Consider the following 19,423-nt stretch of genomic DNA (forward strand, 5'->3'; position numbering starts at 1 on the left):
TGTAACTTTTCCCAATTTTTTTTTGTTTTTCATGTTATTTTTCTATTTTTTTGTATTTTTTAGAATAAAGTCCTAAAGCTTTACAAGAAATCAAAGATTGAAACTAATTTTTTTTTTTTTGATGTTTTTGTAAAATATCTACAAAAGGAGTTTTTCTAAGAATTTTAGAAACTATTTTGAGAAAATTTCTTCAGAAATGGGTTTTGATCCGGATTTGGAGGAGATATGGATTTAAAGCGCTGGATTCGGATCCGGAATTGATTTTGAATACATTAATATGGAATTTAATTCAGAAAATCTAAAGAACGACTGAAATTTAGCTTTGAAATTGTTTTGATTTTCTCAGAAAATGGAATCAGGGGAAAAAAGGTCATTTTGTAAATCTTTGAAAAATTTGGGGTGTTCACAATCACTCTGGTCAAAAATGCCCAAGACTAGAAGAAAAAGGTACATTTTACTTACTCGGCCGACACTCCAGGCGACAATCATGGCAGCAACAGCAAGAACGGTAACAACAGTGGCACGAAGCCTGATCAGAACAGAGGAAGAAAATGAAAGTTCTTCAAGAACAGTGATAAGCCTCTCTCGAGCGGTCCTCAACAAAAAGGAGATCTTCATGAAAAGCCTAAACATATCAATTGGAGTAAGGATCACAAATTTTCTCCTTTGGACCATCCTCTGGAAAAAGTTCTAAAATATCTATTGTCCCACAGAATGGTTAAACTTCCCAAAGTTGCAGATCCACTAGTGATCATGGGAAGGTTCAAAGAGCAGTTCTGTAAATTCCACAGGGCAATGGGGCATGATACATAATATTGTTTTGTCCTGAAGCACTTGATTTAGAACTGCATTGACAAAAACATCCTCATAGAAGAAGAAGAGGAAGGCAAAATGGAAATCCTATCAGCTACATTCCCAAATTATTCCGCAACAGCCATTTCAGAACACTCATTTCTTCCACAAAGCCATATATGTCCATGCTCCAGTGAGGACATAAGTCTCCAGCATCAGGTAATGGTTTTGCATCGGGACCAGCCTACATCCCAGAAAATGAACATCATCTCAGTCCTAAATCTGATCAACTCGTCACCTGAGAACAAAAGGACCCAAGGTTTTCCGAAAAGGTTCATTAAAAAGGAAGTCTTTGCAGAGGAAGCAGAAACCTCTAAGGCATCCGAAGAGCGAGCCAATATTCTCCAGAAGCCAGTCACGACACTCTCCAACATTTCAATCTTAGAATTGACTCATGATTCCCCCAAGCATCAAGAGGTGCTAGATGATCTATTAAGGAAAATTAAGGTGAAACCAGGCACCACGCCAGAAGATATGACACCGATAGTAAATCAGGAAATGACTAATGCACCTATCACCTTTTCTGATGAGGACTTGTCAAAACCCCATTCTTTCCATAATAATGCATTATACATCGTAATAAGGACCAGAGGCATGACTGTCCCACATGTGCTTGTAGATGGAGGCATCAACCTCAATATTTGCCCATAAATGACAACAAAAGCCTTGGGATTAAAAGTAAAAGAATACATGCCTAATCCAATTACAATCTACGGCTTCGACAATCACGGGCAGACTGCCAAGGGCAAGATCTTTCTGGAAATCTTCATTAATTATTCAGTGCACACAGTTTTATTCAATGTCGTCAACGTGCTGCCAACCTATAATCTTTTGTTGGGACGAACATGGATCCACAATACCAATGTTGTTCCATCAACCCTCCACCAGTGCATAAAATGGTCCAAGGGAGAAATGATTACCACCATTCTAGGAGAAGATCCCGAAGAAAGGCTGCCACAACCTATGATTCCCCGTCCAACATTTACAACGGACATTCCAAGCATCCGAGAAAGTGATGAGATCAACCTCAGCGAGAGCTTAGAGATATTGAAGCTGAAGGATGTCCAAGAAGAAGAAAGTATGGCAGCAATAGTTCAATGGCAAGGACCCTGTTTTTTCAAGTTGGGAGGACGTATCAACTACACTTCCTTCAAAGATCATCCTCTATTTCCTCAGTTTTCCAAATCCAGAAAGGGATTTGATCTACTGATAAAACACGGGTACCAGTCATTCCGGGGCATAGGAAAAAATGAAGATGGTATAGTGGAGCCAATCATTCCTGCTCGACATCCAGATAGTTCAGGGTTGGGGTTCACCGGCCAAGCCTCCAACAAAAAAACAGTATTTGTCAGAGGAACCAAATGAGGAGGATGATGCCTTAGTTTTTCCTGCCTTTTTCTTGTTTTCTCGGTTAAATCTTGTAGGGACGTCATAGTCTCAACCTTTTTGTCAGTCTTGTAAATATCTTATTTTCAATCAATGAAAAATCAGTCTTCTCTTCATATTTTGGCATCTATCATTCTAACTTATTTTGTTTATGCCATTGTTCTTTGCTTTTGAACTAAAAGTTTGTTTTGGGCTTATACTTTCTCTTAAAAACCTTTCTTGACGTTTTCAGGACCATTAAAAACATAACTCCTGAATCGATGAAGAAAATCATTATCAATCCCAAATATTCCCAAAAGAAATCAAAATTGGCAAGGATTCCTAAGATAAAGGTCAGAGCAGACCGAAGAGCTAGCAGAGTTTGATTCAACTATCCAAGAATTGCCAGAATTTGCTCACATTCAGAAGCAGGATAAACCATCATCTTTGGTTCAAGATCCAACTGAGGATATCAACATTGGTTCGGAAGATGATCCGAGAATCCGCAAAATCGGTTCGGATCTAAATGCAGATGAAAAAGCAAGACTCATCCAATTCCTTAAGCAGCATCAAGAAGTATTTGCCTGGACTTATGAAGATATGCTAGGATTGGATCTCAAGCTGGTTGAGCATCGACTCAAATTGAAACCAGATTTCAGACCAATCAAGCAAAAACTGAGAAAGTTAGACCCTCGAGTTGAGCAGCAAGTCAAGGAGGGACTTGAAGATTTGTTAAAAGCAGGATTCATCCGAGCCATTGATTATCCAGATTGGTTGGCCAATATCGTAGCAGTTCCTAAAAAGAACGGAAAAGTTCGGATTTGCATTGATTTCAGGGATCTCAATAAGGCTACCCCGAAGGATGATTATCCACTTCCCAATATTGATCTTTTGATCAATAGCACAGCGGAACATGCCATGTTTTCTTTTATGGATGGATATTCAGGATACAATCAGATCAAGCTGGCCGTTCGTGATCAGTTAAAGACTTCATTTACTACACCATGGGGAACCTTCTGCTATATAGTCATGCCGTTCGTGCTCAAAAATGCCGGGGCAACTTATCAAAGGGCGATAGCCGTTATTTTCCACGATCAGATGCATAAGAATATGGATGCATATGTAGATGACATTCTGGTCAAATCTAAAGAAGAAGATGATCACCTCGATGCTCTTGGTCAAGTTTTTGAAAGACTCATTCTTTATAAGTTGAGACTTAATCCTCAGAAATGTGTTTTCGGAGTAGAGTCTGGCAAATTGCTTGGCTTCATAATCAGCAAAAAAGGAATAGAGGTGGATCCAGCCAAAGCAAAAACAATTATTGATATGCCACCTCCAACTAATCTCAGGGAACTCCGAAGCCTCCAAGGGCGCATTCAGTCTATTCGCAGATTCATCTTCAATTTGGCTATGAGATGTGAACCTTTCAATCATTTGCTAAGAAAAGGAGTAAAATTTGAATGGGGATCGGAATGCCAACTCTCGCTTAAGCGCATCAAGCAGTATCTCCTTAATCCACCCGTTTTGAAGTTGCCAAAATTGGGGAAGCGTCTCTTACTATATATTTACGTCAATCAGAATGCCTATGGTGGATTTCTCGCACAATATGAAGAAGGCAGCCTGATAGAGCATGCCATCTACTATGTGAGCAAAACTTTCATTGATTATGAAAAGAAGTATTCTCAGATGGAGAAAACTTGTCTAGCTCTGGTTTGGATGTGCTAGAAACTAAGACATTACTTGTTGGCATCTGAAATCAAATTTCTATCAAAGCTTAATCCTCTCAGATACATTCTGGAGCAACCATTTTTCACTGGACGGATAGCAAAATGGCAAGTCCTCCTAATGCAATATGACTTAGAGTATGTTTTTCAAAAGTCAATTAAAGGCCAAGCGATCGCAGATCAGTTGACAAATTTTCCTTTGACAAAAGAAATTAAAGCAGAGGATGATTTTCCTGATGAGCACATCTGCAATGTCCAACAACCTCTAGTTTAGAACCTATTCTTCGATGACTCTAAAAATATGTCTGGCATAGGGATTGGAGTCTTGTTAATCACTCCAGAAAAAGAAATGATCCCTTATTCTCTCAAGCTTGGTTTCCAATTCACTCATAACATGGCCGAGTACGAAGCCCTAATACAAGGCCTCAAAATTCTGCAAAATTTCAATGTCAAGAGAGTGCATGCCTTTGGCGATTCGTTACTTGTTGTCAGTCAAGTTAACACTGAGTGGCAGGTGAGAGATTCAAAATTGATTCCCTATTAGAAGATCGTCCTAGCTCTTGTGGACAACTTCAAAGAATTCCAGCTCAATCACATCAGAAGAGAGCACAATCAGATAGCTGATGGCTTAGCCAGCATGGGCTCCATTTTATCCTTTAAAGGCAGTGAATCATGTCGTTCTTTCGAAGTTGGTAGGCTTGAGCAACTTGCTTTCATTTCAACCATGCAAGTAAACCAGGTCAATCAGAAGGAGAAGCCTTGGTACCAAGATATCAAAAATTTCATTGAGACTGGTGAATTTTCACTAGAAATGCCAAAAAGGGAGCAACGTGCAATTCAGCGTATGTCTACCCGTTATTTCATCCTTGACAATGTCCTCTACCACCGTGGGTTCAGTTTTGAATATGCCAGATGTTTAGACAAAGAAGAAGCTATGAAAAATATCCAAGAGGCACATGAAGGGATTTGTGGTGGCCATGTTGGCTATCAAACTCTCGTCAAGCAGATCGCCCGAGCAGGGTACTACTGGAATACCATGCAACAAGACTGTCATCGATTTGTGAAGAAGTGCGTCAAGTGACAAATGCACGCACCTTCCATTCATGCACGGACCACTTATCTGCAATCAGTTGTTTCTCCCTGGCCATTTTCTTTGTGGGCGTTCGACGTCGTAGGCCCAATTGCTCCTTCTGCTTTCAATGGCCACAAATACTTTCTGGCTGCGACAGAATATTTCACCAAATGGGTTGAAGCCGTCACTCTGCGCACAGTAGAAGGCCACCATGTGGTTTCTTTCATTCATAAAAGCATTCTTGGCCGCTTCGGCGTACCACATGACATTGTCTCAGACAATGGAAGCCATTTCAAAAATGAGAGGATGAAATACTTATGTTCTAGATTCAAAATTTGCCATCATTTCTCAGCTCCCTACTATCCTCAAGGGAACGGCCAAGCAGAGGCTACCAATAAGATTCTGATCCGCATTTTGGAAAGGACCGTGAGAACAGGTCGAGATTGGCATGAGAAAATTCATGATGCACTTTGGGCATACCGAACCACCATTCGGACTCCGACCAATGTCACTCCTTCAAAACTTGTTTATGGAACTGAAGTAGTGTTGCCTCTCCATGTCGAGAAGCCTGCTCTCAAATTTGCCTCCCTTATAGAATTGTCACTTGATCAATATCAGTAGCAGAGATTGGTGCAACTGGATCTACTGGATGAAAAGAGACTTAAGGCAGCAGAGCATGCTCAAGCTTATCGTCAGAGGGTAGCTCGACACTATGCCAAGTCCGTCATTGAGAGAAAATTCTAAGTTAACGATTTGGTGCTTAGATCGACAGCTCATCTCAAGCATCGACTACGGGGCAAGTGGTCACCCAATTGGGAAGGCTCTTATGTGGTTAAGGAAGCACTGCCTCATAATTCATATCGTCTGATCAACGCATATGGGGTGGAGCCAGATCCTGTCAATGCTCTACATCTGAAGAAGTTTTATACTTGATTGTTCATTCTAGCCTTTTGTACTATTCAAAAAGTCGTTTCAATAAAACAATGTTCTCCTATCAATTCTCGTATTCTTCTCCATGATACTGGGGCATTTTATTTTGATCTATAATTGTCTCCCTTCATCATATGCAGGCAGGGTTAGACAAAAACTCCTTTTCTCAAATTCCACAAATTTTCAATTGATCTGGTGATCTTTATTAATCTCATTCATTTGGTTCATTTCTCAAATTTAATCAAATTTTTATTAAACTATTGACAATTTTTGTCAAATTTTAGCAATTCTTCGTCAAATTTCTAATACCCTTTCAGGTTAAGGGATAAACTTGATGCCTCCTTTCAATGAGGTATTCTTTTTATTATTTTTCTCCGTTCAGGATAAGGGGATAAATCCTGAAAGCGGACCACATACAGTTAAAATGTGATGGTCCATTGAATTCAGAATTTTCACCAAGAATCTTTGCTTTCTAAATTCTTGAAAATCGAGCTCATCTTTAAAACCCGGTCCTCGCACTGGTTATTTCTCAAACTTTTCAATCATATATTGAGCTCATTTGAAAAAATCCAGTCCTCGTACCGGTAACTTTCTAAATTCAACCTTCTTATCAAAGTTTTCATTCTACAAATCAAGTTCTGACTTGAACTTCCAAAAATTGACTTACTTTAAAAGATCCAACACTCGTTGGTCATGTATTCCAAAAAGATCCAGCTTTTGCTGGTCATATACTCTGAAAAGATCCAACTCCCACTGGTGTTGCATCCCAAAAGATCCAGCTCTCGCTGGTCATGTATTCCAAAAGATTCAGATTTTTGCTGGTCATGTATTCCAAAGAATCCATCTCTCGCTGGTCATGTATTTCAGAAAGTCCCAGTTCACGATGGTTGAGCTCCCAAATCAATTTACTTCACAATCAAACCTTCGGGTTTCGATTTCCACATTCTATCATTTCTGAACCTTCAAGTTTCAATTTCTCAAATCTATCATTTTCTCAACCCGCGGGTTATAACCTCCTAATTTCAATCATTTTCAAACCTTTAGATAAAACCTTTTTCAATCGAAAATCCAGTTTTTCATAACTGGTCGGGATTTCAAATCCAGTGTTTTTCACTGGTCGGGATTTCAAAATTCAGTATTTTCACTGGTTGGGATTTCAAATCCAATTTCTCATAACTGGTCGGGATTTCAAAAATCCAGTTTCTCATAACTAGTCGGGATTTCAAAATCCAGTGCTTTCACTGGTCGGGATTTCAAAAATCAGTTTCTTATAACTGGTCGGGATTTTAAAATCCAGTTTTTCATAATGGTTGGGATTTCAAAATCCAGTGTTTTCACTGGTCGGAAATACCAAAATCCAGTTTTTCATAAACTGGTCGGGATTTCAAATCCAGTGTTTTCACTGGTCGTGATTTCAAAATCCAGTGTTTTCACTGGTCAGGATTTCAAAAACCAGTTTCTTATAACTGGTCTGGATTTCAAAATCCAGTGTTTTCACTGGTCGGGATTACCAAAATCCAGTTTTCATAAACTGGTCAGGATTTCAAATCCAATGTTTTCACTGGTCGGGATTTCAAATCCAGTTTCTCATAACTGGTTGGGGATTATCAAAATCCAGTCTCTTATAACTGGTCGAGATTTCCAAAATCTAATGTCTTTCACCAATCAAATTTTCCAAAATCTGATTTTTTTACATCATCCCTCCAAATTACAATTAAAGGTCTCATCAAAATCTATATTGAGTGATTATTACACAAAAGGATTCTGGAACATTGTGCCAATTTGCTAAAAATATGTGTTGATTCCAATATTTTACTGCACAAAAGAATTACCTCAGATTACCTCTAGTATTCTTTCAAAAAATGTGAAACTTTTTGCGAAAAGGGGATAAAATTCAAATCTTTTCCCTGTTGGTCAACCAAAAGAATGTGAGAAATATCCTTGATATGATAAGCGAAAGAAATATTCAATGATGTTGAAAAGCTAGAAGCGAATTGATATTGATCATGGCTATGGTGCATGTTTAAAGACGACTATTTGACAATCAGATAGTGGAAATATCTTGAGCTATAAAAAATTCACTCAATCCATTTCTTCTCAACCATTTAAGTTGCAATCAAATATCTGCAAAAGGGATCTCTCAACTGTCGTCAAGATGAAGACGAATATGTGAGCTAGACCCCCGGGGCCAAAGAAGATTTGGATCATCTCCAAGATGAAGGAGTTTGTGACGGATCCTTCTAGGGAAAGTTCAGATCACCGTCGAGATGAAGGCGAGTGTGATAAATCTACCGACAAACCCTAAAAGATATTTGATTTCTGCTATCAACTAAAGACACTTTGAGCAAATATCATCAATAGAATTCCTGAGATAAAAGAAGGATCAAAATATCTCCAAGATGAAGGAGTTTGTGACGTCCCTTCCCCGAAAAAGAGAGAAAAGTCATCACATCTCCAAAATAAAGGATGATGTTAAAAACCTGAGAAATTTCAATGACTCAAAAAGAATGCCAGAAAGATCATCATGGGAAAACACCCAGATATCAAACTGCCAAAATGGCCAGAAGTCATCTTTTCTCATGCAAAATTCTTTTATCAATGCCTTTTCACTACTTTCTTTTATGAAATTAAGAATATTTCTTCTCTCCTCATATCAAGGAAATGGATAGCTTCTTTGAAGAAAATCATCAGCGCAAAAATTTTGAATTTGACTCTTAAGACCAAGGAGTTAACCTTATTGGAGGAAATGCTCTAGGTAAAAGAGGGAATATCTTTTGCACATACATGCACATTTTCAAGCGTTTGAGTCGACTACAATTTTATCTTATTGGCAAAATTTTCTAGCTATTCCAAGAATGAAATAAATATTCAATATCCATTTTGATGCAACCTAGCGTTGTTTATATCTTCCAAAAGAGCTGCCTCCTTCAAGAGAAGTATCTCTTCCTATCCCATCACGATTTCTCCATTCGAGAAATCTGTATGGTCATTCCCACTCAGGTTAAGGGTCAAACCTAAACTTTCTGCAAAAGGCCATCCATTTCAAAAGCTATTTCAGTCTCAGCGATGAGACGCCCAAGATCATCCCTTTTCCAAGCTTTAGGGAACCCCGTCTTCCACCTTTCGCAAACCCCCTTTTTCGGATTTGTTCATCCAAAATTCCGAAGATCCCATCATGGTTTCTTCATTCGAGGATTTCGTATGGTTACCCCTTTTAGGTTAAGGGTTAAGCCTGAACCTCACCCCTCGAGGTATCTTCCTTCTCCAGGTTTGGGTTAAACCTGAGTCTCGTTCCAACAAGGTTCCTCATTTTGACAAGGTATTTTCTTCCTGTCCCATCATGGTTCTTCCCATCGAGGAATCCATGCTTCATATATCCATCCAAGAAAGGATCATACTCGACTTTCATCTTGCGAGGCATTTTTCGCAAAAATGTCCCATCAAGGTCTGCTTATATTCCTTCCCCCATTCAATCCATCTTGATATATCTTCATCCCATTAAGGTTAAGGGCTAAATTTGAGTCATTCCAAAAAGCTGATCTCGTCTCACCCATGAGACTTGACCAAAATTCTTATTTCTCACCATTCCGGGATCTTTATCCAAAGTCCCATCACGATTTCCTCACTTCTGTTATTTGGTCACATCATCTTCAAGGATTTCGTTCCCCCAAAAAGCCATTCAGGGTAAGGTGTTAAGCCTGAGAAACCATGCCTTTCAAAGACAAATTCTTCCACACCCAGTTCAGATCTATTGACTGGGGCATTTTCAAAATTTGGAGTGTTTTCTTTGCCACTAAGCTCGACTTTCAACCGGCTCAGTAGCAAAGAGGGGCATCTGTGAACACACCAAATTTTTCAAAGTTTTGTAAATATGCCCTTTTTGCCCCTGGCCCCATCTTCTGAGAAAATCAAAGCAATTTCAAAAGCAAATTTCAATTATTCTATCCAACTCAATTTCGGATCCGGACCCAGTGTTTAAAATCCAAATATGAGCCTCGTTATTCAATTTACAAATCAAAATTATAAAAATGCCAAAAACATTTTCTGAATGACTCAAATAGCTCATTCGATATCCATTTGGATCTGTTATTTTATATTTTCTCGATTCAAGGTCCAAAACTCAAATATCACCTCAAATTTTGGATCCAAACTCGCTTTCTAAAGAATTTTTCAAAAGAAAAGCCTCGAGTTCTCAGAAAAACCCCTCTTTTATAAATATTTCTCAAAAATACAAAAAAAAAGTTTTAAATCTTTGTTTTTCGTAAATTTTAGGGTTTTATTCCAAAAATACGGAAAAATAACAAAAAAAAAACAAAAAAATCGGAAAAACTATGTGAAGAACGAGTGGTTTTTAACTTTTTAAAGTTTGTTTTACTAAAAAAAACTCTTTTTAAAACTACTTTATGAAAAATTGCTTTAAAGGGACCTCCTTTTTCAAAAAAGGAAAAAAAATTGCAATGGCCGTTTCACGAACTCCCGTTCGCAGGCTCGCGTGCTTCCTTTCGCACCATCCATCGTCTTCCTCATCACTCTCCACCTTCCATCTTCAACGAATTCCCCTCTTCCAAAATTTTATTTTCTATCTTTAAAAAGGCACGCAGGAGAAGCCCTCCTCAATCGGTCTTCACCCGATTTCCTTCTCCCCTTCCTCCCTCCATCCCTTGTTTCTTCCTTTCTAACTCTCTCTTTTGGTCGACGGAAGGAGGCTGATCTATCTTTCAACTTTCGGAGGAAGTATTACCACTCGGCCAAGCAAACAGGCATCAGTGTTTTCTCTTGAGTTGAGATCCAGCAAATCAGGTAAGAGTCCTCTCCTCCTTTTCTGAATTTATTTTTGCTCCATTAACGCACCCTTTGTAATCTCGATTTGCACATAGCAAATCGATTTACAAATGTGCAAGATCAATGGAATCTGTGTATTCCAACAATTTTCTTTCTCTTTATAATTCATTTATCCATTTCTCATGTTTTGAATACCTGTTTATATTGTTTAGATACAGTATGTCTGTGTATGCATCGTGGGCCTCTGTGTTATATTTTGATAATATTGTTCTCTTCATAATATCCATATTTCGTCAGCTTATTTCCTGGTTTACTGAATTATATCAATGTGTTAATTCCATGGATTTCTAATCCACCGGATAAGCCATTTCAAATAGCAGATGGGAGTTGCAGTGGAAGTGGATACGAATGGCTAATCTGATCTGCCGTGATACAAATTTGTTTTGCTGCAAAAGAAAATTTGAATAATTGATTTGAGCCTTCGTGAAAGAAAATCCGTTTTATCGTGAAACCATTGCAGAAGTTGTGAAATCCCTTCATCTTACCTCTGTTCATTATCGAGTGTGTGTTGTCATTATATTTCGTCTTATCCATTAACCTTCACATTGAACCCATCATTAACGTCCCATGTCTGAATTTCCTTTCAGCATTTTTTTTTCTCTTAATGCCTAATATCCTCAATCGTGTACCTAAGCATTCATTATATCCCTTCTGCGCATTCCCCATTTCACAGGCACTTCTGCATCTGCATCTCATGATTTGTAACAACATTTTATTTTACGTTGTCTTCAATGCCTTGCAAGTTTATTATAGTCATCCCCTCTATCGTCCACATCTATGGGCGTGTTACAAGGAATTCATATTCAGCATATGTGCCCATGTTATGGCATCCCTTAGCAGCATTCATCACATAGTAGTTACATCTCATCTATAGATTTTCCTGTGCACTGTATATACCCTATACATCAGACTAAACCAAGTATCAAAAAAGCACATTCCTTAGTTCACTGCATGGGCATATCGTGTATCATTTTGGTATCATGTTCATTTCACAATGCATTGCCATTTCGTCACTACAACAAATCGCACAACATGCTTACCATCATGTATTACTCCCCCCCTTCGGTTGGTTCTCTGTTTGAATTTCCATTGTGTTGTTCAAGTGTATTTGTCCATCGTGCCTCCTTGTGATCATCGCAAAATTTTTCCTCTCTTGTGGTTTCTCTCTCTTCCTTCTCTTTCCTTTCTGACCTCTATTTCCTCCTTTTTGAAGGGAGAAAAAAAATAAAATAAAAAGACAAAAAAGAAGAGAGAAGAGAAAAGAAAGAAAGAAAGAGAAGAGGAGAAACTCTTTTGCGGGGTCTCACTTGACCTTGATTTGAAAATATTTAGAAATTTAACTCGCCTCCATTTTGAAAATATTGTGGGAAAAATGGAGAGACGGGATTCGCTCGTCGGTACGAGGTTTGACCGTTCCTGGTGCCTTTACCAGGGGTAATCAAACCAAAGATCGAATCTATGCCTTTTGCTTTGCCTAAATATTATCTAAGAATTTATTCTAAGTCTAAGAGATGCACAAAGAATCATGCTTGTGCAATGCAAAGATGTATGCTTCTTTTGAAAAATGATTTGGAAATCTTCAAGTTTTTTGAGATAAGCTTGATGATGGAGTGAAGAATTTGATTTCTGAATGGTAAAATCTAACTTAGAACTTTGAGATAGAATCAGAGAAGTTCTAAGTTTTTTAAGTAAATCAAAGTTGGAGAAATAAATCTTGATTTTGAGAAAGAATGATTTGAAGTTGAAAATGAAAGGAAATGAGGTTTCAAAGTCAGAAATCGACTTTGAATTTGGATTTTAAACTTGGGTCTAGGAAAGGAAATGAATATTTGAAATGGAATTGAATTTCGGATTTTGAAGTTTTGAAATTAGGGTGGATCTGAGAAATCCAAATGGTATTTAAAAATAGAAATGAATTTAAGAAGTTCAGATGAGATCTGAAATTGGATTTGAAATCTAGAATTGGGAATGGAATTGGATTTCGGATCCTAAATAAAATTGGATCCAAGATCTGGAATCCAAGATCTGAATCCAAGATGGAATTAGATTCTGAATCCTAAAAATGGATTTTGGATCTTAAAATGGATTTAGGATCTGAAATCTGAGATCCAAGATAGAGTTGGACTCTGGATCCCAAGATGGATTTTGGATCTTTAAGGATGGATTTTAGAATCTGAAGTCTGGATCTTTAAGATGGATTTGAATCTGAAATCTGAGATCCAAAGTAAAATTGGATTCTGGATCCTAAAATGGAATTGGATCTGAAGTCTGAGATCCAAAGTGGAATTGTATTCTGGATCCTACAATAGAATTGGATCTGAAGTCTGAGATCCAAAGTGGAATTGGATTCTGGATCCTAAGATGAAATTGGATCTGAAGTCTGAGATCCAAAATAGAATTGTACTTGGAAATCTCGATCCAAGTTGATCTAACTTTGGATTTGGACATTGAAAAATAGGACTTTGAAGATGGATCTGGGTTTTTGAAAACCCAGATTGAAATTAAAACTTAGAAAATGACTTGAATCTTGAGATTCAGAACCAATCTCAAGACTTGGATTTTGAGGATAAGAAAATAAACTTGATTTTGAATTTGAAATGAGAAGATGAATCAGAAGTTTCAAAGTTAAATTGAACTTTGAAAATGGAATTTTGAGATAATGAATTTTGGAATTTTGATTTGAAAATTGAATTTTGAGTATACAAATGAATTTTAAAGTCAAATTGAACTTTGAATTTAAAGTTTGAATTGGGAATCAGGAGATGAATCAGAAATTTCAAAGTTAAATTGAACTTTGAACTTTGATTAGAATTTGAATTTCGGATATACAAATGAATTTCAAAGTCAAATTGGACTTCGAATTTAGAATCTGAAAATGATATTTGAATTTACAAGAGTTGAAAAATTGATTTCAGAAGTGAAGAAGATATCTGAAGGAAATCACTTGGATTTATGAAAAAGAATTTTGAAAATATGATGCAATTCTATCCTAAATGATGAATGAATTTAAAAAATTTTGAGATTGGATTTAAAAACTATATTTCTGTGATCATTGCAAAATTTTTCCTCTCTTTATGGTTTCTCTCCCTTCCTTCCCCTTTCGTTTTCTAACCTCCATTCTCTTCCTTTTTGAAGGGAGAAGAACAAAAGAAAGAAAAGAAAAGAAAGAGAGAAGAGAAAAGAAAGAAAGAAAGAGAGAAGAGGAACTATTTTGCTGGGTTTCACTTGACCTTAATTTGAAAAATATTTAGCAAATAACTCGCCTCCGTTTTAGAAATATTGCGGGAAAAATGGAGAGATGGGATTCGCTCGTCGGTACGAGGTTCGACTGTTCCTGGCGCTTTTACCAGTGGTAATCGAACCAAGGATCGAATCTATGCCTTTTGCTTTGCCTAAATATAATCTAAGAATTTATCCTAACTCTAAATGCACAAAGAATCATACTTGTGCAATGCAAGGATGTATGCTCTTTTGAAAATTGATTTAGAAATTTCCAAGTATTCTGAGATGAATTTGGTAAAGGAGTGAAGAAATGATTTAATCTAACTTAGAACTTGAGATAGATCAGAGGAATTCTAAGTTTTTGACGTAAATCAGGATTGGAAGAAAAATGAGAAAGAATGACTTGAAGCTTTGAAATGAAAGGAAATGAAGTTTCAAAGTCAAAAAATGGACTTTGAATTTGAATTTGAATTTAGGAAATGAAATGAATACTTGAGATGGAATTGAATTTGGATTTCTGAAGTTTGGAATGGATCAGAGAAATCCAAATGGTATAGAAATGAATTTAAGAAATCTAGACATGATTTGCAAAGGGATTTAGATTTGAAATCTGGAAATAAACTGGAATTGGATTTGAAAGTTGGATTTGAGAATAAAATTTGATATGGAATTCAAATCCGAAGTTTGGATCTTAAGATGGATTTAGATTTGAAGTCTGAGATCCAATGTAGAGTTGGATTCTGGATCATAAGATGGATTTGGATCTGAAGTCTGAGATCCAATGCAGAGTTGGACTCTGGATCCTAAGATGGATTTGGATCTGAAGTCTGAGATCCAATGTAGAGTTGGACTCTGGATCCTAAGATGGATTTGGATCTGAAGTCTGAGATCCAATGTAGAGTTGGACTCTAGATCCTAAGATGGATTTGGATCTGAAGTCTGAGATCCAAGTGTAGAATTGGGTTCTGGATCCTAAGATGGATTTGGATCTGCAGTCTAAGATCCAAAGGTGAAATTGGAGTTTGGATCCTAAAGAGGAATTGGATCTAAAGTCTGAGATCCAATATGAGTGTTGAATCCTGCATCTTGAAATGGATTTTTAAATTCAGAAGATGAATCAAGAATCTCAAAATTGAACTTTGATTTTTTATTAGAGTTTTGATTATAAAATGAATTTGGAATTTCAAAGTCAATTTGAACTTTGAAATCTGATTTGAATTTGAATAAAGATGACTTTGAAATCTCAAAGTTAAATTGAACTTTGAGATTGAATTTGAAAATAAAAAAGATGAATTGGTTTTTCTAAGAATTGAAGATAGATTGAGGAAGATATTTTACAGCACTTGGAGTTTTTGAAAAGGGAATTTTGAAAATATGATGCAATTCTATGAAAAGAATTTGAAATTAAATTTTGAAGAGTTATTCCATTCTTTAGATGAATTAAAATAAGATTGAAGATATAATACATCCTTGACTATGGTCATTGAATGTATTATATAATAATCTATATTTAAATTCAGGTGAAGAATGAAACACATTTGGTGCTTTTATAGAATTTAAAATGAAATTAACTCTCAATATACCCTGACTATGGCCATAGGTATATATTTCGAATTAATTTTAAGTTAAATTCTGATAAAAGAAGAAAATATTTAAGGAAAATATGATGAATTTTGAAAACGGATCCAGTGTGGATCCAGTGTTATTTCGTAAAAGATAAAAATACTAAGTTTTGTCCACACCCTGACTATGGCCATTGATATGGATCATCAACTTAGGATTTATTTACCTCTTACGAAATGGTGCACGTGCCATTCGTGTTTCACCATTGTGAGATTTTGAGAAATAAAGGAAAAATGCATGAAGAACAAGCAATTTGTGAATTTATAATGCTCATACCTAAGGCAGGAAATGAAAATTCTTATTCAAATCTAACTATTACAACTTGAATCTGATTAAAAATTGAAATAATCTCCAAGAAGATAGATATTTTCATGTATTTCCTGCAAAAACACTTGGTTAGTATGATCATAGAGGAGATTTATATACATCGTATGGATATCAATGGTAAAAGTCAAGATATAAATGGTGAAAAAGATGGAGAAATGACATTATCTACCTATGTACATGCATATCTAGATATACGTATATATACGTATATATGTACATCATATATATGTGTGCATACATATATATATATATATATATATATGTATATATATATATATATATATATGCATATATATATATATATATATATATGTATATATATATATGTATATATATATATATCATATATGGCATACACTCAATGTAGGTGGATGAGGATGGGCTGTGGGGGTGTGTAGATGGTGTAGAGGCAAATGGTGATAATGATGAAGATGTATTGTGGCAGTATAAAGAATTATTGGTTGTGGTTGTAGATAACTAGAATATGACAAGGGTGATATGGTAAAATGATGGTAGGTTGATGAGCAGCTATTTACAGGTAATAGGAAAGAATTTCAGCAGGAAGATATGGCGATTTTGGTGAAAAACTATAGAAGGAATCACAATATTCCTTAGGTTGTTGTGGAAGACATGGGATCATGGCAATCTGATGGATTGCTGTAGAAGGCCAACAATAATTTGAAAAGGAGACTATGAGAATCAAAGAGTTTCAACCATCCACATGGATTGTTATGCACATAGGGGAGAAGAAATACAATAGTTCAGGGTGAACTACCGAGAGTTGATGGTTATAGCAGGTAACCCTACTACAGCAATTCAGATAAGTGTTTGTCACAGGCCCAGAGTTTGCAGTAAATGTCAGCAAGAGTTATTATGGATAGGAGGAGGAAATGGCGTGGTTCAAGGTAAACCACCGTGGGTACTGGGATGTTCTAGTGATGGGAGTTATATATTGCAGAGGGAGGTTGTGAATATGATACAGTAGGGGACTGGAAATGGAAGACCAAGTGAAGGAAAGTGTGGCTGGGACGTGTATGGCAGCTGGGTGAGTGTATGATGATAGTGCTAATGCCAATGTAGTGGTGGTTAAGTGTATGAAGACAGTATGTAACAGTGAGATAGGGTGTAACTTACAGCAAGACTGCTGCTGTATGAAGAATTTTATGCAGATGTGATGGAAATGTACAGGGGTGAAGAAAGGTGTTTTGGTGGATGATATGGCATGTGCATTTTATGGATATACAGGTGCTGTTTGCAGAGTGGATACGACAGTTGTGCTATGAGGAGTGAATATACTATGCAGGAGGTGGGATCATTGCAGCTGGGCAATGGTGATTTACAAGGCAAAATGTGAGATGTGATGTGACAGTTATAGCAGGAAAAAAAAAAAAGAGTAACCACAGTGAGATGATGGGCATGTGGCTAATGTGAAGGTGTAGTGGGGAAAATGAGGATGCTGGAGATGGGTGAAACCGCAGCCGATTTGCAAAAAAAATATTACAGCTATTCCGGGGAGGGTTATGCTAAAAAGAGGCGAGTAAGGACAGTGGGTGTAAGGTTATGAAAGAAATGTACAGAGCTGTTATGAGATACATCATATGCATTTGTACAGAAGATGTACTGTAATATCTATATGTCTACATATATATATATATGTATGTATACATATATACATATATATATATATATATATATATATATATATATATATATATATATATATATATATATATATATATATATGTATACATACATATATATATATGTGATGTTTGTACTGTAAAGAAAAATATATATGGCGAAACTCTTGCAAAAACTTTGAGTGGTGGATTAAGGCTACCAGTGAGCATGAGACAATCCTGAGCAACTCGCCAGCTCTTTCAACAACTAAGATTTGTTAGAGCCTTGAGAAAACTTCTTTTTCTTTTTTTGCAATAAATGGAGATTTGCATGGCAAGCTAGTAGGTAGTAACACATTAATTTGTAGTGCCTCAACCTGTTCACAACAAATTGGTTTTGCGTAGATTGAGCTTGCAACCAGAGATCCATGAAGAGAATAACAAAGCCATTTTGCTGGTTGATTGGATAATCTGATTCTGGATGATGCCTTGTGCCTGATATATCTCCCAATACCTTGATTTTTTTGCTCTTATTAAAATAAGAGCTGTAATTTCCACTACCATATCTGGCTAGACTTTAGCCAGCACTCTGTGATCTACTCTCCCTTCAGATCTCAAATTGTGTCATGGATGAACAAAAGAAATTCTTACTGTATTAAAACAGGAATCAGTGCAATCAATATTCAGAAAAGCCAAAGTCATTAAAGAGATATACCCTTTTTTTTTTTTTTAACAAATCACCATGAATAGAAACCCCTTTAGTCTTTTGAGTGCTAGAGCAGATCAGAAATTGGGACTTTTGTATCCGTCTCCTTTGCTTACTTCAGCAACCCTTGCCTGGGAACTAATCCCCTAGAGATGACTACCCCAGATTTCGAAGAGGAATCAGTGAACATTCAGGCAAACTAAACATGGATGTATACCTTATAGGAAATGAAGATGGGGACACAAATTATATTGAAGCATATGCATTGAGTGAATAGTTATTTCGGATGGATGGGTTCAAAATTGGGTAAATGCACAGATGAAAATAAAGAATACGGGGTATATAATAATGCAAATAGACATCATGTAACAGGGATTGAGAAAATGCAAAGGGGTTTCAGCAAAGGAAAATGTAAAATATCAAAGAAAATATCATGAACCATGGGATACAAGCTGAGCCATTATGCTAAATATGAGGAAGATGGACAATCTATGTCAATACATTGTGTAAGATCAAACTTATAAACATGAAAAAAAAAAATTTCTTTTTGTTTTGACAACCACCTAACAGTTGAGATGATTTTCATGCCTACGATCTTCATGAACTGGGAATGTTAAAACCAAAGAGTTCTATAAGATGGGCTTCAACCAACTTTAGTACTCATGCTCCTTCTACTGTGGTACAGGATTGATTCCCCTGATCCTGTACCCCCCTTTTCTTATGACCATATGGGTCGCTGGTTTTAATCTTGGGCCCATTTAGATCCCCAGCACCTGCCAGAGCATCTAAGGTTGGGAAGACCCAAACCTTATCCCTTATTCTTAGAAACTGCGAATCTCCTATGACGGATGGGTATGGGAGTTAGGACTGGACAAATAAAATGGAAGACACTGCAGATGCTTGGTGGAGGTTACACAATATTGCACACAGACCCTGCTACCACGCAACCTACAATGAACAGTATCTCTTTGCAAGAATGATCGTTTGGCAAAAAAAAAAATGATATGATGCACCTACTAATACGTAGATGAACTTTAATAGTATTGATGACCCAAAATGTACAGGAAATGAGACCTAACGAGATGAAATAGAGATGAGTATGCTGGATTGAATAGAAATGCCTAAAGCCGGAATGAGTGTC

This window comes from Nuphar pumila, chromosome 6 (genome assembly GCF_984573655.1).
Source record: "Nuphar pumila chromosome 6, dmNupPumi1.hap1.1, whole genome shotgun sequence".
NCBI lineage: Eukaryota > Viridiplantae > Streptophyta > Magnoliopsida > Nymphaeales > Nymphaeaceae > Nuphar > Nuphar pumila.